The sequence below is a fragment of the Vulpes lagopus genome, chromosome 12 (genome assembly GCF_018345385.1).
Source record: "Vulpes lagopus strain Blue_001 chromosome 12, ASM1834538v1, whole genome shotgun sequence".
Taxonomy (NCBI): domain Eukaryota; kingdom Metazoa; phylum Chordata; class Mammalia; order Carnivora; family Canidae; genus Vulpes; species Vulpes lagopus.
In genome coordinates this window covers 82,857,361-82,883,926 of record NC_054835.1, presented here as the reverse complement: position 1 = coordinate 82,883,926, position 26,566 = coordinate 82,857,361, and positions in this window count along the sequence as shown.

The window sequence follows — 26,566 nt, the reverse complement described above, 5'->3', positions numbered from 1 at the left end:
CTTACTAAGAATATTTTAGGTTTCAGGTAAAATATAAGTAGTTTGTAAATATTTATTTATTTATTTATTTATTTATTTATTTATAAGATTTTATTTATTTATTTATCCATGAGACACACAGAGAGAGAGGCGGTGACATAGGCAGAGGGAGAATCAGGCTTTATGCAGGAAGCCCAATGCGGTACTCAATCCCAGGACCCTGGGATCATACCCTGAGCCAAAGGCAGATGCTCAACTGCTGAGCCACCCAGGTGTCCCTGTAAATATTATTTAATTTTAAAATATTAATTACATATTCTTAAAAATAATATTAGGTACTTCTTTCTGCCCAGTTTATGGATGAGGAACCTGAACCGTAGGAAGAAATTGGTGTACAGTCACCTAACAATTAAGCTCCACGAATTAGACTGTGTCTGAGCTCAGAATCTAAGTTACAGTGAGTTTCAAGGTAAAAAGGAGTTTACCTAGTGCCACACAATGAGTGTGTGGGGAGCTACAGTTAGTTTGGTGTTTTCCACTACACCGCAAACCAGTAAGAGCATGCAGTAAAGGATCCAGATGACAGGTCGCTCTCCAGAAAAGAGCTTGGAATGCTAATGAAAACTGGACAGTGAGACCCAAAGACAAATCTCCCCTTTTATACGTTTGCTTGGATGCCAATGTCCTCTCTGAAAGCCAGGCCATCAGCCCCATGAGAGGACACTTAGTTGTAATACATTATGGGGACATAGGCTGAAGATAAAACATAACAAGGTAATAATTCCACAATAAAAATCACTATGTAGCTGTGTTGATCTAGAAATTGCCAGAAATGCCTGAAGGAATACACACACACCCCTCCCTTAAAAAAGAAAACAATAAACCAAAACAAAAACAAACAAAACTAGGAACCCAAGTCAAAAGAACTTGGGATAACAGGAATGGGATCAAAATGAAGAACAATCTTTTCTGACTTCTGAGGCATGTGCCAAACACTGGTGTTGAAGCAAAGCTACCATATGCAAGATGGGACAGCCCACTAAATGGATGCAACTGCTTTAGGCTCTAACCAGCATCTTCTTCAGCTTATCTGAACTCTTTGAGGAGCCTGCCCTTTCTTCTCACCAGGTTCTCAAAATGACCCAGAGCCTTTAGCATTTCTAACATGTTTTATTCTCTTCAAGGAACCAAAGATTTATCTCAGAACTGAAAAGCACAATTAGTAAAACAAGAACAGTTTGTGTTACTTTACTATCACAAAGGACAGATATGTCCATTCACCATAATAGGTGCCTACTGTACAGTACATATTCAATTTATGTTTGGTATATGAATACATTTTTTAAAGAGTAAATGTGTGAGAAATACAAAGATCCTACAGAAGATAAAACTGCATTTAAGATCCAATTTCCTTATTAAGTGAACTTATACTATCACACAAATGAATGACCCTTTGAATCTACATCTTAAAGGGCTGATTACCCAAATGCCTTGAAAGTGATTTAAAATGCAGAATCTCAGGCTGTATCCCACACCCACTCAATCAAAATCTGCAATTAAGTAATTTAGTTTCACTTTCAAGTTTGAGAAACTAAAAACCAAAAACTTCTTTTTGGTTTTCAAAGCCTGGCCACCACCAACCTAAAAGTCTTATTCATAAAAAAAATTAAAGAATTCTAACAACTTCCCCAACTTCATGTTTCCTAAATTAGAATCCCTAGGTGGGAGTCCAGGAATATGTATTGTAACAAGTACACTTTGATATCAAAGGGATTAATGCTTAATAATTACTTTATTAAAGGAAAGTAATATGCACCATTTTCTATAGATCCGCCAATACTATGAAAATAAACAAGTTCCTCATAGAAAATATGTAATTTCCAACTACTTATTTAAGAAATCTCTAAGTTTGGTGTGATATAAAGACTTGATGCATTAATACCCAGTTTTCTGAGCTAGAAATATAGGACTAGAATTAAAGCCTGGAAAGTCACAATCATTGTTCAGATATATGAAGAAAAAAATGAAACCATAAACAGGAAAGGTCAGAGGAAAAAAAGAATAGAACACTTAGAAACACCTTCTGTAGCAGAAGGACATGCAAAGGATCTTCCCTTTGTGTTAAGCTCACTCCTATCAACAACATGCATTTTGTTAAAAAGATTTAATTAATTAATTAATTAATTTATTTATTTATTTATTTATTTATTTATTTGAGAGAGAGAGAGAACAAGCATGCATGAGCTGGGGGGAGGGACAGAAGGAAGCCCAACATAGGGTTCTGATCCCAGGACTCTGGGATCATAACCTGAGCCAAAGGCAGATGCTTGACTGAGCCACCCAGTTGCCTCCATCAATATATGTTTATATAGTCCCTATTGGTACATGACCCATAATTTTGGTTTCTTCTACTTATACAGGAAAATTCCCAAGGATAACTAAAATTGCAATCTGTAGAGGCTGCTTTTAGGCAACCAGTTTGAATGATGGAAAACTAAGTAAGGTAGAAGGGTCCACAGTGACCCCCAATCCCTTGGCTGAATACAAACAAGCCCATTAGGGAACCCACTTAGAAATATCCATAAGCCCTAGATGACCAACGGGTTACTTACATCCAGACATAAGTACCAATAAAGGAAACTTCCCTAGTTCTCATACCTCTTCACCTTCCCCCTTTAACTACAGCACCCCACGGTTCTCATTGGCCAGTCTCATGGTCTCATGAGAGACCTTGGTCTCATGGCCAACAGTCTCTGCTTTACTGTCCTGCCCACACTTTTTTGAGGTGTATTCAATAAACTTTTATCTCCTTTGTTTTGCTTCCAATGAATTCTTTCACCCTCCATGCCTTTGGCTTCCACCCAATTGGGTCACCTCACATTTGAGGGTCCACATCCAATCAAGAGAAACACCACATTGGGTGGCCAGCACAGAGAGCCTTTGTGCTGCCCCCCCACCACCACAATCCTCATGTGTCTCCTCCCATAAGATTAAAGGGGATAAGCACTCCCAAGAGAGCATATGTATCTACAGGAAAAGAAAAGAGACGGCTATCAGTGAGGTAAATTTCAGAGAGGAGGAACACAGATAACTGGTTCATACCCTAAGACTTGAAAAGCTCACAAACCAGACAAGGAAATGCTTCAGAGATTTTAAGGACTATAACAATCTATAGTCCTTAATATATTCACATGAATTTGCCACTGAATGTGTCCTTTTGAAATAGGGCTGGCTTCACATTAACTGCAAATATCACATAGATCAGAAATGTCACATTTCTAGAGTTTTTAGCCTTATTCTATGATTTAAACATGTATCTAGAAATTTCTTGTTGCTAATTTCATATCTGAAAGCTATAAAATGTTCTTTATACTCCAAAATTTCAAACATTTACTAAAAATTTAATACTGACCTAGAAGTTACTTTTTGTGCTATGTAAGTAAATTTGCTTGATAGACATATCAACGAATCATTGGAACATGGCAATGGAAGTTTTCAAATAAAAATTTCAAATTCTCAAATCATAAACTTACCCACCTAAAAGATTTCTAAGTATCAAATTGTATGTATCTTCAAAAGATTATCCAATTGATTAACTTCAAGGTAGTATTTTTGGTTATTCAAGTATCTTTATCACATTATTTTAGATATAAATGTTTCCTGGGGCACTTGTGTGTCTCAGACAGTTAAAGCATCTGCCTTCAGCTCAGAACATGATCCCAGGATCCTGGGATCAAGCCCCTGTGTTGGGCTCTCTGCTCAGCAGAAAGTCTGCTTCTCCCTCTTCCTCTGCCCCTCCCCACTGCTCATGTGCCTGTGCATGCACATGGGCACATGTGTGCTCTCTCTCTCTAATAAATAAAATCTTTAAAAATATAAGTGTTTCCTAAAAATCCCTATAACAAAATAACTTATTTTGAAGTTATTTTTAAAAATAACTTGAAGTTATTTTAAAAATTAAGTTGATATTTAGAGAAATTCTTTGTGTTTTTGAAAATTATCATTGCTTAGGTGAAAAGAAATCAATGGTGCCTAAAATACTTTTTTTTTTTTTCATTAAACCCTTCTTTGAGATTGCAAAACATAACCGTCTTATAAGATCACCACAGGAAATCAATTTAGTCAAGAGATATGAAAGCAGTCTACTAAAAACAGTATAAACTTCAAGCCAGAAAAAAGTATTTTGGAGAACAAAAATTATTCCATTATGTTTATAAAAAGCCCTGAATGGAAAGATTACCTGTCTGCCTATACTAGGAATTTAAAATAGTTTATCAGCCATGACATTATCAACAGCATGTGGAAGCTTCGTAAGAAAACATGCAGGTACATAAATCTAAGAAAGATGACCCATATGGAAATTGCTACAGTTAAATAAGAGTGTGGCCATGAACATAGGAGTTGAGGCAGGTCAGAAAACAATCTGAAGTTGAACAGGTAGGTCCAATTGAAAAAAAATTAGACAATTCATTATGGAAGACTTCATAGATATTTTGGAAAAACTTCACCTAAATGTAAAGGAAATTATTTTATAGGTGATACAAAGGATTTTTCTCATTTTCTCTTTTTTTCTATTAAAAAAAATCACATAAAGCAACAAATTCCATCTCTTCTAATTTCCTATGTAAGAGAGAAAAAGAAAGTTTTGCTGATGTGAAACACCAATATTTTTTTCTGTTCATGGTGTCCATTTCCATAGATAGCACTATGGATACCTTCCTTCAAGTCTTACATTGCAATAGCCTAAGTATCCTTGTCCAGAATACTCCTTCAGATTTTCTCCCACCAAAACCTTCATCTGTGTTCCCACGAAGGCCTGGAGAATGAGAGCCAAATAGTGCCTTCCTAAGTATACTACACTCCTGAAGCAAACCCTGGAAACAAAGCAGTCATTTTCATTTTATATTTTATGTTTTTAATTTGGCAAAATAAATACTGAATTATGATAGCAGTCAAGAAATCTTTTGTTTTCACTGTTTTTCAGTGATTACTGGATACCTGAAATTTAAAGATTTGAGAGAGAGAGAGAGAATGCACATGAATGCATGAGTTGGGGGAGGGGAAGAGGGAAAGAATCTTCAAGTAGACTCCTTGCTGAGTGTGGACCCTGACATCAGTTAGATCCCATGACCCATGAGATTATGAGCTGAGCTGAAGCCAAGAGTCAGATACTTAATCTACTGAGCCACCCAGCCACCCCATCCTGAAATTTAGAAGATAATTTTCTATTAAGAATATATACTCAAGGAAAATTACCTAAACAAACAGTATTTACTTTTAATCACAGTATAATTTTTATTATGCAAAATAAACCTTTCCTACATAAAATTAGCAATAACATGACTTTAAGTATAATAATTTCAAAAAAATCACATTTCCTTAAGTAATTTTCACCTAACCTTCTATATTTCATCTGTCACGGATGGTATTAGCATTTTCAATAAAGCCTGTGATTGTCTTATTTGGGTGAGAACATGCTATATCCATAAAATATGAAGTAAATAAAAGATAGATTTTAAATAAAAATATGACATTTCCAAGAAAGAAATATGCAAAAAACCCCAGCCAGTTTACTCTCTATAAACAAAATACCCTATGATTGTTATGAATTTTTAGACATCAGCCACAGCATCCTGTGCTAAGATGGCTGCAAGCAGCTTAGCCAATTGTGCTAACACTTAGGGCCCATCCTTCACCATGGACAGCCTACTTATAGGATAGAAATAGCTGATTTATGTTACAAGTCACCAAGGAAATGCAGATTGGATGTTAGGTCCAAGGCAGAAAACTATTTGATTACTTAAATATGTGTATGTTCTCATCAAGCAGAGAATCAGTGCACCCTACACACAAATTTGATTTGGATTTTGAGACTAACACCACCATACATATACAGGAGGGTATGAAAGGCTTTATTACTCACATAATGATGCTCCCTTGGGAGAATGGAACAGGTTCCCAAGACTGTGCAAAAATGGCTTAAGAGAGCAGGTAAAGGAGACTGGCTTGAGGTTTTATGGTGGTTAGAAGGTAGGGCTGGAGTTTGGATTACGACAAATGTAGTGTGCTTGGTTTGAACTTCCTGCCAACCTCAAAGGAGGAAATACTCAGGCTTTCCTACAAACTTGTCCAATGATGGGGCAAAAGAAAGTAGCAAGCCTTAAAAAAGGTCAGCAGAATACCCTTGATGAACTAGAGATGAACTGTGCCATATTTAATTTCCCTGATCTTGTTTAAACAAAGCATTATAAGTGCTCTGAGATGGTAGCCTGAAGCCAGTAAGGGTGTTAAAAGATCCACCCTTCATCTTTGACTTGGTCATGAGTGGACCAAAAGCTAGCATTATTTATTTTCGGAAGTGAGAGGAATGCCTTTGTCACTATCAATAATGTCTGGAACTCTGAGGGGGATAAAGAGTGCCTTAATAAGGCCTTCTATTATGGCTTTCTCTTTTTTTTTTTTTTTTAATTATGGCTTTCATTGTTTAAAGACTTGTGTGATCTTGATTTTTATTCTGGGTATCCATAAGACAGGAGATTCCCAGAGTTCTTTACCCTAAAGAAGGTAACCTTGGATAGGAATCATTGTTACTATTGGCCAGACTATCTGCCTAGGCAGACTTTAGGCAATGGCTCAAGAGTGTGTAAAACTGAGCAGATGGAGTCAATTGAAAGCAAGGGCATCCAGTGCTAAACTGACTGCATGAAATTTAGCCAATTAAGGTCACTCTTGGCACAATTTTTGGCCATCAGAAATGGTCCAGAGAGTCCAGGAGGCATAAAAGGGTGTTGCTAAAACCTCTATAATGCAAGAGTCTCTGAAGGGCACTGTTGTATTGCTATGTGGTCAGACTCTAGAGCCTTTAATTCTAGGGAGCCCCACTCAAGGTTGTCCAAATTGCAAGTAAAAATATAAAGGAGCTAAATAAAATGAATTCAAGAAGCCTAAATCATGCTGGAATTATCTTCATGTTGTCTGTACTGAAAGGGTCAATAGTTTTTTGACAGCATCAGGAATGGAGTAGCCATTGAGTAATTCAATAATGCCAGGAGATTTCTGAGGGAGTCATGAACTTGTACTTCATGTATGGCAATGATGTATTCTTTTTTTGAAAATATTTTGCAAATGCTTATAGGTACTGATTGTGTGTTCCAAATTAATTTCCCTGGGGAAAGATGTTAACAGTGTAATGGGATACCTGTGCTCCTGGAAAAAGTAAGACAAGGTTTAAATTCTGCCTGCAAAGACTGTATGTGATGGTTTGGCTATTGAGATATCCCATGGTAAAGGTGTATTGTGTTCCTTCAGAAGTAAAGGCCAACTGCAGCTGAGAATCTGTTAAAATGGACACTGAATAGATATTAGCCAAAATCTATTACCGCAAGGTATTTACTAGTTGCTGATTGGATGAATCAGTTAACTACAATGACATTGCATATGAGGGCCTAAGTAGGTGGGACCACAGCATGAAGATCATGGTAATCCAAGAGGTGGAATCCACTGGTTTCAGGTTTATGAACAGATCAAATTGGACTGTTAAATAAAGAAGCACTAAAAATAATCTGCCATTCTCTGAATAGCTCTTATATAATGACCTTTAATCCTTGAAGGCCCCATTTTTTATTTATATTGAGCTGTGTTAACTATTTTAACTGATAGAAAGATCCATGGAATCCTATTTGTCAAACCAATTTTAAGTGCCAGAGACTAAAGTAATTTCTATTTCAATGGGTCAGAAATTCCATGCCTACTGTGAGATATTTTAAGACAGTGGGTAATTTAGGCAAAGCAAGAATTCTGATAGAGGCCAGTTAAGGTGAGGTATATCTATTTTATGTTTTGTAAGTCCCCTAAAACCATAGGGATTATCTTGTTTAAATTTAATGCAATCTCAAAGTGTAACTAATTTGATAAAGATTTGCCAATTACTACATTTCAGCAGATATTACAGTTAATTCAGAACATTATATAGAGACACAAAATATATTTTTTCCTCTTTGTTGATAAATTCATTTAGTAAATTTTGGTTTTCTACTTGGGTCAAATTTCAAATCTGTTTCAGGTCTTATTTCTCTCTGTAACTGAGTTAGATTTGTCCTTGTTTTTGTTCTATCATTTTTATTCTGTTTTTGCTGTCTATTGGATATACTTGGGGTAGAGGAGGATATCCTCTCCACTTACTTATATCAGTTTCTTTTGCCAGAGAATCAAAATCAGTATCACCAAGATTAAAAGTCTCCCATGGCAATAGTGGCTTTAGTGGTTTTAAGGATCATAGATTTAAATTGGGTTTAAATTAACCCCTTAGCTGAGCCATTGGTATATCATGACTAGGGATTTTTCTCTATAACCCTGAGGTTGTGTTTTTTTTGTTTGTTTGGGGTACAAAGGCATAGGCAGTAGCAGCAACAGAATTCTTTTGTAGGGTCCTAGTGAGCCATCCTGGTGAAGTGTGTGGACCTCAGCATGACACATGATAACTGCTCTCCTCCACGTTAGTGTCCAGGCCATGGACTGGACTCCATGAATACATACCTCAAGCAAGCTAGATCAGGCATGGTCCTTTTTTTATTATTTTTTAAAGAATTTATTTATTTATTCATGAGAGACACAAAGAGAATGAGAGGAAGAGACACAGGCAGAGGGAGAAGCAGGCTCCATGCAGGGAGCCAGACGTGGGACTCGATCCAGGGACTCCAGAATCATACCCCGGGCTGAAGGCAGGCGCTAAACCGCTGAGCCACCCAGGGATCCCTATCAGGCATGTTCTTATGGCAAGGTTGAGATACAATAATGGCCAAGCTCATTTGAGTCAGAAAACAAGCAAAAGTACACACAGTCTCAGAATTATCATATGCCATCTCTGTCATATTTTCTCATCTAAGTAACAGACCATTCCAGAGTCAAAGAAGGCAAGGACTACAAAGTTTTAAGGCAATAGGACTGGCTATAAGGAGGCCTTTAGGGGCAGCCTGGGGGGCTCAGTGGTTTAGTGCCGCCTTCAGCCTAAGGCCTGGAGACCTGGGATCGAATCCCACATCGGGCTCCCCACATCGGGAGCCTGCTTCTCCCTCTGCCTGTGTCTCTGCCTCTCTCTCTCTCTCTCTCTATGTCTATTATGAATAAATAAATAAATAAAATCTTAAAAAAAAATAAATAAACAAATAAGGAGGCCTTTAACTGGGGTCATCAGTATAATCACAGGAAAGTCATAGTTCTTTGGACTAGCCACCTAATTTCAATAAATTTCAACATCTTCATTAATGAAAGATCCAAATGATAGTCTTGAGAATTAGAAAATACCTAATAGTTTTTGTATAATATTTGACATACAGTAAGGTATTTTTTTAAAGCTATTTATCTCTTTATATCCAGAGACAGGCTATATTCCCAATATAAGGGATCTTTTCCCCCCACTCAGCTAAATGATGCAAACCAATCCAATTACAACTATTTTCTTCAGTTTTGTTTTGCTTAAGTTAGTGGTAAGAGTCAATACCAATCAAATTATTAGGGATCATTAAATAGAAGGCTTGGGAATTATGAGTTGACTCAGTTTCCTCCCATTCTCTAGAAGAAGCAATCTAGAGTACAAAAAAAAATTCACACAGAATATTTTATGAACCATTGTCAAAGAGACAGAGGATCTTAGAGGAAGTTCAAGTCCTTTTATTTATTTATTTATTTATTTTAGATTTCCTTGCAATCCACCTGCCCCAATACCTTCCTTTCGTTTTAGGAGAAACTCTCGGATACTTTTCAACAGATTCTCATTTTTACTCAGAAATTTCAAGTTGAGTTTCTAATACAGCTGCCAAAATAACTGAGTGATAAACAAATGCATATCTAGGTTTCAGTCAAGAATTCTAATTGGAACTACTGAACAAGTAAACAAGAACTAAAAATTGTTTTGATTACTTCTAAACATAAGCAAAAGAGTAGAAGACAAGTGATTTAGGTAGTAAAATTATTTTAAGCAAAATACTACGTTTACATTTTATACTTACTTGAATCTTTAAAACTTGACATAGTATGCTATGAAAATCTTAATTTTGTTTTATGCACAAGATTTAAATAATGCAAATTCCCTCAAATGAAAAATTCATCTTGAATTTAGGTTTCCAGCTGTGTTTATACTCCTGACACATGGCAATAGCAATTTAACTGAAAAACACAAATATTGACTATACTTATGATTAATCTCACATTTTGCAAAGTTTCAATTATGCAAGCATTAAAGGATGCAACCCTCATATAAAATATGGTATTTCATGTTATCAACTAATCACTAGTCTGGCTTATCCCTGAAAATTGTTACCTGTTGGTTAAAAAGAATAACCAAAGGCAAACTGTAGTCAGAAGTTGATTTTAAAATCACTGGGTACAAAATTAACAAGAAAAAAAACCCTTAGATTATTAGAAATTTTTATTTAAATATAGTCAATTATATATCTTAAGCATTGATTAGTAGGACATAATAAAGGATAAGAATTGTTAAAAAGAATGTACATTCTCTCTAATTTTGTCTAAGATCCTTAGACATCAATAAAAATAAGTTTAGTTAAATTTTTTTGTAATTAAAGCTACGATGCACCAGTATGTATTAGAAAACTTGGTTATATATCTATATCTAGCAACAGTAAAGTAATGAAACTGGATCAGAAATATAATGACAAGCAATGTTAGTAACTAAAACATATTGAATATTCGAGTATCTTTCAATGGTTTCTATATATATTAATTCATTTAATCCTTAAATATGTGTGTGACAACATAGTCTAATAGTAATTTTAAGGTTAAGAGGCTGGAATACAAAGGTGCTGAATAATTCTATCATGGTCAAGTACTTAGGTTAATACCTAATATTTGAAGTCTGGTTCTAGGGATATGTACGCTGAAAGACTATTCTGTCTCTCATAACTAGCCATGAATTTTAGAAATTAAAATATCATAGGCTGAATATTTGTGTCCCCTTCATAATTCTGGTTTAATCCTACTCTTCAATGTGATGGTATGAGGAGGGGGGCTTTGGGGAGGTGGCTAGATCATGAGGGCAGAGCTCCATGAGTGGGATTAGAGTTCCTTTATCCCTTACATCATGTGAAGACACAGCAAGAAGATGGCCTTCTATAAACCAGGAAATGGGTCCTCAGTAGACACCACATCTGCTGGCACTTTAATCTTGTATTACACAGCCTCCACAACTGAGAAATACTTGTTCTATAAGCCACTCAGTCTATGGTATTTTTGTGAGAGCAGCCTGAACAGAGTAAGACATAAGGTAATACTGCTGGTCTTAGCAGCAAAAATTAATTCTATCACTGCATTCAGTATGAAGCTACATTTTATGTACTGGTTAGAAGAACAGGGATAGGAGAGATAAGGAGGGTTGGGGGCAGCAGTGCGGCATTTTGAGTCACACAGAAGCAAAGACCCAGAGACTTATGATATTCTGAATGACAATAAAACCATAGGTCGGTCACTAGGGGATACTGGTTCACAGGCTCATCGGTGGGTAGAAGTCACAGGTGATGCCTTCTGGTAAAAGAGCAATTAAGAACAAAGGACATTTACTCTTCAGAAGCTATTTAAAAGTACCTTGAATATAGACATTATAGAAGTTAGAACAAAAATATTAAAAAAAATAAGGTAGTGTATGAAATGAAACTGCATTTGGTACCGGACTCTAAGGAAAATGTGTGCGTGCGTGCGTGTGTGTGTGTGTGTGTGTGTGTGTAGACGTATATATGTTTATTCACAGTGCTGAGGAATGCTGATGGAAGCTTCAGAAGTAAGGGCTGTCCCAGAGGGAGAGGACCCTACAGCCTACATGAAACAGAGTAGGAAAACTGCAAGGCTGTTCTCGATAGAAGGACAATGTCTTCAGACTCTGAAGAACAAAGCAGAAGTAGAAATGAAAGACCACATAAAAGTATCAATAACTTTTTCTTTTTTAGCATTTATTTATTTATTTATTTTAAAGATTTTTTTTTTATTTATAGAGACACACACAGAGAGAGAGAGAGAGAGAGAGAGACGCAGAGACACAGGCAGAGGGAGAAGCAGGCACCATGCAGGGAGCCTGACGTGGGACTCGATCCAGGGTCTCCAGGATCACGCCCTAGGCTGCAGGCAGTGCTAAACCACTGTGCCACCAGGGCTGCCCATATCAATAGCTTAAATAATTGAGAGCAGGATGAAATGAGAATCAAGAAATAGCTTCAAATTAGTGGTCACTTTAAGAAATAAATGATTAATTTTAAGTCCACACCAGTATGTCCCTCTTATATGGTTGTGAGAGGTTACCACATCTAAACCAGAGAACAATCCTACACACTTGTCTTAGTCTGTTGGGGCTGCTATAATAAAATGCCACAGTCTATGTAGCTTATAGACAGCAGCAATTTATTTTTCACAATTCTGGAGGTTGAGAAGTCAGAGATCAGGATGTCACCACGGTCAAGTTAATTCCCTTTTTTGAGTTGTAGGCTTTATCCTCACATGACATAAGGAGCTAGGGATTTCTATGGGTTCTCTTTTATAAAAATATTAATCTCTTTCATAAGGACCATACCTGATGGAATAATCACTTCCCAAAGGCCCCATCTCCTAATACTATCACATTGGAGGATTAGGATTTCAACACATGAATTTGGCAGGGAGTGGAAGGGTGCAGCAGTAAGAGACACACTAACTTTTTTTTTTTATTGGAATTCAATTTGCCAACATATAGCATAACTCCCAGTGCTCATCCCATCAAGTGCCACCATCACTGCCCGTCACCCAATCACCCCCACCCCTCGCCCATCTCCCTTTCCACCACCCCTTGTTCTTTTTCCAGAGTTTAGGAGTCTCTCTTGTTCTGTCTCCCTCTCTGATATTTCCCACTCATTTTTTCTCCTTTCCCCTTTATTCCCTTTCACTATTATTTATATTCCCCAAATGAATGAGACCATATAATGTTTGTCCTTCTCTGATTGACTTACTTCACTCAGCATAATACCCTCCAGTTCCATCCATGTTGAAGCAAATGGTGGGTATTTGTCATTTCTAATGGCTGAGTAGTATTCCATTGTATACATAAACCACATCTTCTTTATCCATTCATCTTTCGATGGACACCGAGGCTCCTTCCACAGTTTGGCTGTTGTGGACATTGCTGCTAGAAACATCAGGGTGCAGGTGTCCCAGCGTTTCACTGCATCTGTATCTTTGGGGTAAATCCCAGCAGTGCAATTGCTGGGTCATAGGGCAGATCTATTTCTAACTCTTTGCTGTTGAGTTTAATAAGTTCTTTATAGATCTTGGATACTAGTCCTTTATCTGATATGTCATTTGCAAATATCTTCTCCCATTCTGTAGGTTGTCTTTTAGTTTTGTGGACTGTTTATTTTGCTGTGTAGAAATTTTTTATCTTGATGAAGTCCCAATAATTCATTTTTGCTTTAGTTTCCCTTGCCTTTATAGATGTATCTTGCAAGAAGTTGCTGTAGCCAAGTTCAAAAAGGGTGTTGCCTGTGTTCTCCTCTAGGATTTTGATGGAATCTTGTCTCACATTCAGATCTTTCATCCATTTTGAGTTTATCTTTGTGTATGGTGCAAGAGAGTGGTCCAGTTTCATTCTTCTGCACGTGGATGTCCAATTGCCCCAGCACCATTTATTGAAGAGACTATCCTTTTTCCAGTGGATAGTCTTTCCTGCTTTGTCGAATATTAGTTGACCATAAAGTTGAGGGTCCACTTCTGGGTTCTCCATTCTGTTCCATTGATCTATGAGAGACACACTAACTTTTAAATCACCACCATAGTTACACTTTCTAATGTATGTAATTTTTGGGGAAAAGAAAAAGTATTTTTCTGTAAGGAGCTCACAAAATAGAAGGTCCAATTCTATGCAACCTCGTCCTCTATAAAGGTTTTTAATGTTGTTTTGAAAGCATAGATCATATTAAGATTCTCAAGAAAAGGTTAAGACAATCTTTTCTTGGAAAGAGAGAAATCCTGAAAATAGATGGCTTTTTTGGCTCTATTATTCCTGTGCTGTAGAACAGCATACCCTTTCCTCCTCCCTTTTTGTAGGAGATGTACAGCCTTCTTAGGCAGGGCAGTGCATAGAGTTCTGAACATATCTCCGCATGGTCTTTATGTTTTCTTCACTAAAGTCCTCAAGTACAATTTTAAATTCTAATTTTAATCAAACTATTGGTGGAAATAGAAGGACTCAACTTTTCTTATAGATCCCATTGAGCTCTCCATAGGCCAAAGGCCAGAGATATACATGGACCCCAAAAATTAATGTGCATTCATTTTGTAAGCATTACACAGAAGGCCCAATTCTAAATATTTGCTAGAGAGCAATAGATTTTAAAAAGTCCTTTCTCTCACACAGCTTACATGTAGTAGGGAAAACACATTATAAGAAATATATCAAATGGTGTTATTTAAAAGACAGACAATAGCAGAATCATAGATAGCAATGAACAAAAGGATAGGGGGACATGAGGGCTATTCTGTCAAGGTGATAGTTTATTAAAGAACTGTTAAGAAGCAGGAGAGTTAGTGTCTCAGGAAAAGAGATTAGTGTGGAAATCCTGAGTGAAGAACAGAAAGGAAACTAGTGTGGTAGGAGTATAGTAAGGGAGCAATCAAGAGACTAGAAGCTGAGCTTGGAGAGGATATTGGTAAAATAGCTATATGGGTATTAATAACCATATCAGTAGTAGTTGTGAGAGTTTAATACGATTTATAGTTTATGTTAAACATTTTATATCCAAAAAACTCATTCATTATCACATCAACAATAGGATATAGCATTAAAGCTTACTTTTTACATATAAAAAATTAGACAATAGTTACTAAAATTTGGACCCAGACCTTCCTAACAAATGGAGGAAAAGCATAAACTCTTAGTAGGTTTGAACACCTAAGTCTCCTATCCAAGATATTTCCAGATTACAAACACTCTAGCCCACTCAGGGATAAATATGAAAACTGTTAAATGTTCCATATGAACCTGTCACAAGCATTTACTGTTTAATATACAGCATCAATTCCTGTTAAACCACAGTAAGAATACTTCAGACATCTTGAAGGACCAGCAGGTCTTCAAAAACCTTGTTAAGCTACCCTGTGAAGCCTGACCTGATGGACGCTATTTTGGACTTTTCTGTTACATCATAAATCAGTTTTGATTAATGTTTCTACTACTTGTCAGCAAATATTGCTAAATAAAAATCATATGAACAAGAAATGGCTTAGTGAAGTTTATCAGTGCTCTTCAATGTTCTCTCACTTGCATTAAGAATCAAAAGAATATGTCTGGGTGCCCTCTGTGCATAAAGCCTTAGGACCTCTCCACTCAACCTGTACCCACTTCAGTTTCAACTGTTCTGCCAAAGTGCCCTCTTCACACAGAGATTCTCAGGACCACCTCAGCCCACAGTTTTACTTCAACTGCAGTCATGCTAACAAGGGCAGCCCCAACATGGTATGCCCCAGGAAACTCACTGCATGCCAGCCACAGCTCCAGCCAGCCAACAAAAGTCACCAAGCACACACAGATTATGCATGGGGTGACCATATAAAAGACCGCTTATTCAAGCTTAGGAAAGTAGTTATTCTGCCTAATTCACAGAAACAAACAGAAAGTCAAGTAAAATGGGGAGGTAGAGGAATATGCTCCAAAAGAACAAGACAAAATCTTAAAAAAGAACTATCTGAAAAAGAGATAAGCAATATGCCTGATAAAGAGTTTAAAATAATGATTGTAAAGATGCTTACCAGAGAAGAGAGAAGAGATGAAAAACTCTTACTAAGTTTGCCCTTCAACAAAGAGACAGAAAATATAAAAAACCAAAAGAACTGAAATGAATTAATTAAAGGGAGTCAATAGTAGATTAGCAAATGCAGAACAAATTGGTGATCTGAAAAATAAGGTAAAGGAAAGCATCCAAACTGAACAACAGGAAAGAAAAAGGATTTTTTTTTTATGGAAATAGGTTAAGAGAGGTCTTGGACAACATCAAATAAACAAACATTTGCATTATTGGGGTCTCAAAAGGTGAAGAGAGGAAGGAACAGGAAACTTATTTGAAGAAATAACTGAAACTTTCCCTAATCTAGGGGAGAAAACAGACATTCAGGTTTAGGAAGCACAGAAAGGTCCAAACAAGCTGAATCTAAGGGGGTCCACATGAGAACACATATTAAAATGTCAAAGGTTAAGGATAATCTTAAAAGCAACAAGAGAGAAACGAAAGTTATATACAAGGGAAACCTCACTAGGCTATTGGCTGATTTTTCAGCAGAAACTTTGCAGGCCAGAAAGAAGTGACATGATATATTCAAAGTGCTGAAAGGAAAACAAAACAAAACCAAACAAACCTACAACCAAGAATATTCTACCAGGTAAGGTTATCATTCAGCATGAGAGAGACAAAGTTTCCCAAACAAAAGTTAAAGGAGTTTATCACCACTAAACTCGCCTTTCAAGAAATGTTAAAAGGACTTGTTTTCATTTTTTTAAAGATTTATTTATTTTAGATAGAGAACAAGAGCATATTATAGGGAGGAGTAGAGCAAACTTTAGCAGACTTCACACTGAGGAGCCTGACAGGGCGCTTGATCCCACATACAGGATTTTGACCTATGTCAAAACCAAGAGTCAGATACTTAATGGACTATGCCACCCTGATGCCCCAAGGACTTCTTTAGGTGGAAGAGAAAAGGCCATAATTAGACATAAGAAAATTAGGAATAAAAAGATGTAAAACATGACAACATATAAATAAAACATGGAGGAGGGAGTAAAGTTTTTAGAATGTGTCTGAAAGAGGTGCATGGGGTGGGAGGATGGGAAAAATGAGTGAAGGGGAGTGGGAGATACAGGCTTCCAGAAATGGAAAGAATTCATTGGAATAAAACATACAGCCAATGGTATTCTAATAGCATTGTATATTGCCAAATGGCACCTGGATGGTAGTGACACTTGTGAGCATAGCATAACTTAAACTTGTTGAATCACTATATTATACATCTGAAACTAATTTAACATTGTATGTCAACTAAAAAAATAATTTTTCTTATTGGGAATGTTTAAATATTTTATTGTAAAAGTAATAAGCCTTAAGCTCTTGTCTTTTTTCATATATAAAAAGCATATATACTAACACATTAACTAGCAACATCTTCATATAGTCTAAGAGATAATCTTGTCAAGGAAACATGAGGGCAGCCCGGGTGGCTCAGTGGTTTAGCGCCGCCTTCAGCCCAGGGCCTGATCCTGGAGACCAGGGATTGAGTCCCACGTCGGGCTCCCTGCATGGAGCCTGCTTCTCCCTCTCTCTGTGTCTCTGCCTCTCTCTTTCATTCTCTCTCTGTCTCTCATGAGTAAATAAAGAAAATCTTAAAAAAAGAAAATCAAGGAAACATGACTAACAGCTATAATCAATCATTCAATGAGTATTCACCACCAAGTACTATATTCAGTTTTAGTTTAATGACCATTATTATTTCTACCAAGCATTTCCTAATAGAGATGGTGTGAGCATGCTCTTTTTACATTCCATTTGGCTAGTCATATTTTAAAAGTTAACACTACAATATAATAGCCTGACTAATTATACAACTAAAAATTAGAACATTTAATAAACTACAACCTTGATTACTTCTGGTGAGGGAAACTTAGCTAACTGATGATTGGAAATAGAATACAATGTTGCTTTTCATCCCATATGCTTATATATTTTGAATTGCTTCATCATGAACATATATCATCTATCATAAAAATATTTTAAACATGTAAATAATTCATACACAAAAGATTCTTCTCTCTAATATAAGCAATCCTTTTAATAGTCATAATACTGAAAGGAAATAAAAATATTCTACTCTCCTAAAATATTAACTAGTATTAATGTAATTAATCCATCCATACACTTCATTTCCTAGTAGATATAGAAAACACAAGAAAGGAAAGGTTTATCTTATGCCTAAGTCTTTTTGCTTAATAAAATTAATTGACAAAAGCCAACATACATATACCACCATGAGGAAAGGCTTAGATGTGATCTATTCATACTAGCTGGTTAAGAGGCTTCCGCTACTGCTTGTAGCCTAAGATAGGAAAGTACCAAGGTAATAATGATTCAATCACTTCCTCAACATGACAAAAAAAACAAAATGTGTTTGAAAAAATATTTGACCAATCTACTCTGAGACACAGTAGTCTAATATTTAAACATGAACTCTGGAGCCAAGCTGCCCTCTGCCACTTACATTCTATAGGACCCTCCTTTTGTTTCAAACTCTTTTATAAACTAAATATGTCCCCCTAAAATTCATACATTGAAACCCTAATCCCAATATGTCTATATTGTTTGGAAAATGAGTCTTTAGTGATGTAATTAGGGTTAAATGAAGTCATAAAGTTAGGACCCTATTGACATTGGACTGGTGTCTTTAAAGGAGGAAGAGATAAGATCTTTTTCTCTACATGTGAACGGAAGAAAGGCCATGTGAAGACACCACGAGAAGGTAATCAATTACAAGCCAGCAAAAGAGTCCCAGGAGAAAATGAATCTGCCAGTACCTCAATCTGCAACTTCTAGCCTCCAGAACCATGAGAAAATAAATTTGTTGTTTAATACCCAGTTTGTGGTATTTTGTTATGATAGGCAGTCTATATTAGTCAACTTGGGCTATCTGTGAAATACGGAAAATGATTGTACCTATTTGCAAGATATATATGGATTAATAAAATCTAAAGTACCTGGCAGCTGTTAAGTATTTTTCATGTTTTGTCCACCATCTAATTTCCTTATTTTTAAGCTATCTTAGAGCTTCAGATAACTAGACAAAATTGCACATCTCTTCTGTATTAAGACAAAAATCCCCAAGTCCATATTGCTTTGGATTATCAGAGGGAAAGTTAGATTGTTCTTCATTATTGGCAACTCACCTTATGTAACTCAGGCAAGTCTTATTATAGTCAAATATTTTATAAGATTCTCCTAGAATAGGTTGCTGTTTGATGAAGTTATCCTCTCATTGTATTAAATAGCTCTGGTTGGTATAGTACATCAGCCTGCTTGAACAAAATTTTCTAGATATAAAAGTTTTTGCTCATAGATTGACTTTGTGAATCACTACTCACAGGTGGTAATTCATGTTTCATTCACCAAAGTAAAGATAAGAAAGTTTTCAATTACAAAAGACAAATACACTAGGAGAGAGGGTAACATGAGATAAAGGTGGCAATAATTTTTGCAAGATAGAAAAGTAGATGGCTGATTTCCAACCTTACTTTGCAAAGCAGAAAGAGTGGACATTTCATTTCCTACAGAAGGAAAACCAGCAGCAGCAATTAGATCTTTGAAAAGCCTCAGAAATTAAATGCATCATGTGTGTCTGAAGATAGGATGGCAAGATTGGCTGAAAACAGCACTACTTGAATAATGGTATAAGAGCAGATGGCCCTCCAGATCCCCTTCTCCAGTCTATGCAAACAGGCAACTGATCTTTTCTTCTCAGCAACAGTGAGATTCTGGAGTCAGAGCCATGAGACTGCAAAGAGCAGACCTCAGTCACTAGTCCAAACCAGAGAATTAAGAGGATACACTAAGCATTTCAATGCTTTCCCTAACTCAGCCATCCAAATGCTGGCAGCCATAACTACACATCTCAAACAAGAAACTGGAAAATTTCTTTGGCAGAAACAGATTCTCCTGAGAGATAACTCACATATACTTTGCAGTTCTTATGAATAGCCAAGTCCATAGGACAATAAGACTTGCACACTTAAATAGCGTGGATCATAAGACATAAAGAGAAGTCTAATAGGATTTGGAGAGACCAACAAAAAGAAAAGGAATGTGGAGTTAATAGAAACAATGTAGAAAAAATAAAATACTTTCAACAATGTATTGGTCAAGGTTCTCCACAGAAACAGAATTCATAGGAGATAGAGGAATTGGCTCACACAGCTGTGAAGGCTGATAAATCCCATAATCTGCCATCTGCAAGCTGGTAAACTAGGGAAGCATATGGTGTATAATTCAGTTTGAGTCCAAAGACTCAAAAACGAGGAGTTCCAATGTTCAAGGGCGGAATATGGCCATTATAGTTCAGGAAGAAAAAGAATTCTCCCTTCCTTTGCCTTTTTGTTCTATTCAGGCCTTCAATGAATTGGATGATGCCAGCCCACATTGGTGGGAGGGATCTTAGTCTACTGAATTGAATAGTAAACTCTTCCAGAAGCACCCTCATCGACACACCAAGAAAAGTCTCCACAGCCATCTGGACACCCCTCAGCCCAGCCAAGGTTGAACATGAAATTAACAGTCATAAACACTATAATTAACATTCACAGAGAAATCAAAGACTATATTGCAAACATGACAATAGAATAGAACTGGATTAAAATGGAAATTTAAAGGTTGATAAAACGCTGTTGTAAACAAAAGCATTGTAGAAATAAGTCAGTAGACAAGTTAAAAAAATAATTGGAAGGGGAAGTTATGGAAATCTTACAGAACAAAGTTCAAAATTAATCACAGGAGGAGTAAAAGTAAGAAGTTATTAAAAAAAAATCCCAAACGTACCTAATTGGAGTTCAAAAAAGAACTCTTTGAATAGAACATTTAAAGTCACCCAGATAGTACTTGGGAGATAACTCACCCAGATGATATAGTAACAGATTATTGTCGCTCTTACAGCAAGTAAACAAACTTTTCCCAAATCCTTGAAGTCATTCAAACTCTCTTTTCCAAAAAGGATATAATACAAAGACCTCTGTTTTAAAACATAAAAAAAGAGAGGATCCCTGGGTCGCACAGCGGTTCAGCGCCTGCCTTTGGCCCAGGGCATGATCCTGGAGTCCCAGGATCAAGTCCTGCGTCAGGCTCCCAGCATGGGGCCTGCTTCTCTCTCTGCCCCTCTGTCTCTGTCTCTGTCTCTCTCTCTCTCCATGTCTATCATGAATAAATAAATAAAATCTTTTAAAAAAATAAATAAATAAAAAGTAAAAAAGGAGACTCTATCAGGTAAGCTATGGAAGGGTCTGCTCTTGACAACTACACAGGTAGCCATCATAGGATATTTTCATCGTCCAAGAAAGAAGTGGAATGAACAATTTGTTTTCAGGGATCAAAAAGGAAAACTGTCTGACCCCAAAAAGATCCAACAAACTGAAGATAGAGATAGGATTGTAGATCAACTCACACCACCATAAACCCAATCAAAGTGCTGTGTTTCTGGATAGGCTGGCCTTTTCTTTGATGGGGAAAGACTATGGTTTGTATTGTAGAAGTTGGGCCCTGGAAGAGCACCCTGGAAACCAGTATGGGGCAGCTGGGCTTATGTCTAACATCAAAAGAAGAGACTACCCCCTTAAAGTCACAGGCCTCAAAAGCCCACACTGGTCTATACTGGGAGCTGGGGCAGCACACACGATTGGCAAGATTTTCATATTATGAATGACTGTTAACCAAATGAAACATGATGTAAGAGGAAGAGCCCATAGCACCACAGGCAGCAGCAAACGTTAGAAACTTAGCCCTCTCTACTTGGGCATGGCTTTCAGTTGTGCTTTCTTATAGTCTGAGTAAACTCCAGACTTCCAGGGAATGAATGGAAAGGGAGATAGACTTCCTACTTAAACTGGCATACTGATTCTTAAAATAGCACCATTTAATTTGTAGAAATAAAAGAGGTGACCAAATCTGCAGATGTGAATAGCAATATATTAAAAAGAAACAAATTTGCATAAGAGAACAAAGACACTAAAGTATAAATAGAGGTAACATCTTTCCCTTTTTTCTTTTTTCAAATTTTCTTTAGGATGGTAGTATTGATCATTTAATGAAATAATAATAAACTTTGAAGATAATGTAAAATATAAACTGTACAATAAAAAAATAAAATGAAACCAACATAGAATAAAACTTACCTCTATCTCTTAGAGGCAGAGAAGCCTAATCTTACGCTTGCAATATAACTGAAGATCACAATGCCAAATTCTTATTTAAAACTCACATTGATTATTGTTGCAGGTCTGTTTTTAAAATCCTTACCTAAGGTATTTCTATAGTATATTTTCTGGAAAACAAGATGACCTTTTGCCAATGGGTATTTTCTTTTTCAAATTGCCCTTGCAAAAATGAAGTCCAACATGGAATGTTTTCAATTTTATAATGTTGCATTTATTTTGTGAAACAAAATTGATTAAGCAATAATGCCTACTTGCTAACATTCCTGTGAATGGCAGATTTAGATAACCTGGATACAGTTTCTGAAATGCAATTCTTTCAGAGACAATGGAATCATTGCACAGAAATCTCAATTGGGCTGACATATGCACAAAAATCAATCTCTTCAGGATGAAAAATGAAATTGAATGTTTTCTTCATACCTCTTGGACAAGAACACCGCAAAAGACCTTTCAGAACACAAGAGACAATCAAAGCACAGTTTATGACAAAACTGTTAGATATGAGAGCTCTGTATTGAAGTAAGATATCCCACAGACTGTGGAGTTTACAGGTAAGTAGTCTAACTACCAGAATGGCAAAGAGAAATCAGAACCCAGAGCTAGGTAGACATTATCTATGTATTTAAGCTAGTTGCTTAAGCTAGTTGCACTGTGAATGTAACCAACAGCTTTTTCGTATTTTAGTGAAAACATTAGCACATTGTATTTGCAAATATAAGCATATCTTATGCTCTGTTATAAAATTGTCTTAATTCTCTCAAATTTTCCACTGCCATCTGTCCATTGTAATCCAGGGGAGTATCCTCACACAATATAAAACAAAAAACACAATATATAAGGTGATATGATACAAATGAGCTTTTCCTGGTGGAAAGGAAGCCTGGTGGTCTCTAGTGAGTAGAAGCTTAGGAGATTAGTAGACAGAATTACCAAGCCCTATTTCTAAGTTTTGCTTAGATCTAAAAAAAAAAAAAAAAAAAAAAAAAAAAAAATTTGTTTAGAATACTAAGAACTAAGTGATGAAGATGACAGGAAGTAGAAGTGAACTGCATGTCTGAGAAAGGTCCAAGATTGAGAAAGACCCCACTGTATGCAACTGCCTTGCAAAAAGGAGACAGCTTGGTCAGAATCCAGCAGATGTACAAGAGATTTGAATTCAAAGTCCTAGCTTTGGTCCTGGGCAGATCACTTAGCTTCTGAAACTTAAATCCTTCATCCATAGCATAATATAAGGAAGAGAATATTAAGGACCTACCAATTCTACAAACCTTGTATTTTGTCTCACTGATGCTCATTTTATTTTCTTGTGGAAGTATAAAATAGACACTTTTTCTACTGTGAAAACATGGAAATGGCAGCTCAAGATAAAGTTATTTACTCAAGACTTCAGTGTTAGTAAGTAGTAGAGATAAAATTCAAACATTTAATTACTTTACCATCTAAACCAATAGTCAGCAACCTGTAGCTCAGAAGCCAAATTTGACCTGCCACTTGGTTTTGTATGATGAACAAGCTAAGGATAGTTGGGGGTGGGGGTGGGGGAATCATAGGATTAATATATCATGACTCAAGAAAAAATATATGAAATTCAAGTTTTGGGGTCCATGAACATTTTATTAAAACACATTCATGGGCAGTCCCAGTGGCTCAGCGGTTTAGCGCCACCTTCAGCCCAGGGCGTGATCCCGGAGTTCTGGGATCCAGTCCCATGTTGGGCTCCCTGCATGGAGCCTGCTTCTCTCCCTCTGCCTGTGTCTCTGTCTCTGTCTTTCTCTCTCTGATGAATAAATAAAATCTTTTTTAAAAAAACCACATTCATGTTCGTTCATTTATATTGAATGTGGTTGTTTTCATGCCACAAAATCGGAGTTGCATAGTTGTCACAGAGACCTTATGGTACAGAAAGCCTAAAATCTTTACCATCTGGTCCTTTAAGGAAAGTTTGCAGATTCCTGCTCTTGACTACTTCACAGAATATTGGGGCAATTATCAGATGAGATAATATAAACAAAAGTCTGCAATCTGTAGAGCACAATACAAATTTGAGGGATTAGTATTCTGAAGAATAAGCAGGAAATCGTAACAAACGGAAATTAACCAACAATCATAGTAGAAAAGACAAAATATTTAAAAAGCAAAGAGAAGGCCATAAACAGAAGAACTCTGTGACTTGCAGTCAAACTGCTATTATGATTAAAAGAATGCTTTGGGAATAGAATATTTTACCTAGATTGACTCTGTTATATGCTAATCAGTGAAGTCATCACTGCGACTAGAATCCTGTAAAAGCCCATAAATACATGGAAGTTAGACTTAGTCTTCCTAAAGAATGAATGGGTTAATCAGGAATTAAAGGTGAAAATAATACATGGAAGCAAATGAAAATGAAAGCATGACAGCAAAGGTGTCATGGGACGTAGCAAAGGTGATCCTAAGGGGGAAGTTCATAGCAATATAGGCCTTCCTCAAGAAGAAAAGTCTTAAATACTCAACCTAATCTTACACCTAAAGGAACTGGAAAAATAGTAAATAAAGCCTAAAACCATCAGAAGAGGGTAATAATTAAGATTCGAGCAGAAATAAATGATATAGAAATTTAAAAAAAAAACAGTTGAACAGATCAATGAAACTAGAAGCTGGTTCTCTGAAAGAATTAACAAAATTGATAAACCCCTATCCAGACTCATCAAAAAGAAAAAAGGACCCAAATAAATAAAATCACCAATGAAAGAGAAGAAATCACAACCAACACCACAGAAATATAAATAATTTTTACAACATTAGGAATAATTATATGCCAACAAATTGGGCAATCTGGAAGAAATGAATAAATTCTTTAAAAGATATGAACTACCAAAACTAAAACAGGAAGAAATAGAAAATTTGAACATACTCATAACCATCAAATAAATTGAACCAGTAGTTAAAAATCTCCCAACAAACAGGAGTCCAGGGCCAGATGGCTTCTCAGGGAAATTTGACTAGACATTTAAAGAAGATTTAATACCTATTCTTTTCACAATGATCCAAAAAATAGAAATGGAAGGAAAACTTCCAAACTTCTATGAGGCCAGGATTACTTTGATCCCAAAACCAGAAAAAGATCCCACTAAAATGGAGAATTATGCACCAATATCTTTGATGAACATGAATGCAAAAATTCTCAATAAGATAGTCTAATCAAATCCAACAGTACATTAAAAGGACTGTTCACCAAGTGGGATTTATCCCTGGGCAGCAAAATGAAGAATGAAACTGTACCACTTTCTTATACTACACATAAAAATGAATCCAAAATGGATGAAAGACCTAAATATAAGATAAGAAACCATCAAAACCCTCAAGGAGAACACAGACAGCAACTTCTGTGACCTCAGCTGCAGCAGCTTCTTATTAGACACCTCTCCAGAAGCAAGGGACACAAAAGCAAAAATGAACCACTGAGACTTCATCAAAATAAAAAGCTTCTGCACAATGAAGGGAACAATAAAACTAAAAGGCAACCTACAGAAGGGGAGAAGATATTTGCAAATGACATATTTGATAAAGGGTTAGTATCCAAAATCTATAAAGAACTTATCAAACTCTACACCCCCCAAAAAACAAATAATCCCGTTTAAAAATGGGAAGACGTGATAGACATTTTCCAAAGAAGATATCCAGATGGTTAACAAACATATAAAAAGATGCTCAACATCACTCATCATCAGGGAAATATAAGTTAAAATTGCAATGAAGTTTCACCTCACACTTGTCAGGAATGGTTAAAATTAACAACACAGGAAACAAAAGATGGTAAGGATGTGGAGAAAGGGGAACCCTTTTGCACTGTTGGGAATGCAAAGTGCATTCTACTTTGGAAAACAATATGGAGTTTCCTCAGAAAGCGAAAAATAGAACTACTCTATGATCCAGCAAGTGCACTACTGGGTATTTACCCAAAGGATACAAAAATACCTACTCAAAGGGACACATGTACCATGATATTTATAGCAGGATTGATAGTAGCCAAATTAGGAAAGAGCCCAAATGTCTATCAACTGATGAATGGATAAAGAAGAGGTGCTATTTTTATACAATGGAATATTACTCAGCCATAAAAACGAATGAAATCTTGTCATTTGCAGTGATGTGCATAGATCTAGAAAGTATTACGCTAAGTGAAATAAGTCAGTCAGAGAAAGACAAATACCACAAGATTTCACTCGTATATAGAATTTAAGAAACAAAACAGATGAACAGGGGAGAAAGCAATTCAGAAAACAGATCTTATCTATAAAGAACAAACTGAGGGCTGTTGCAGAGGAGGTCTGTGGGTGGACAGGCTAAATGGGTGATGGGCACTGACCCCTGCCTCTGAAATCAATAATAACTAGGGAGGGCACTTGTTAGGATGAGCACTGGGTGTTATATGTAAGTGATGAATCATTAAATTCTACTCCTAAAACCAATACTACACTATGCATCAACTAACTTGAATTTAAATTAAAACAGAAGAATCCTGGAAAAGGTGCCCACTTAGAAAACAGAGTATTCTAAATCTAATTGCATCATCCTTTAATGAATGGAGATCTTGTATCGGTTTAACAATGTCGAACT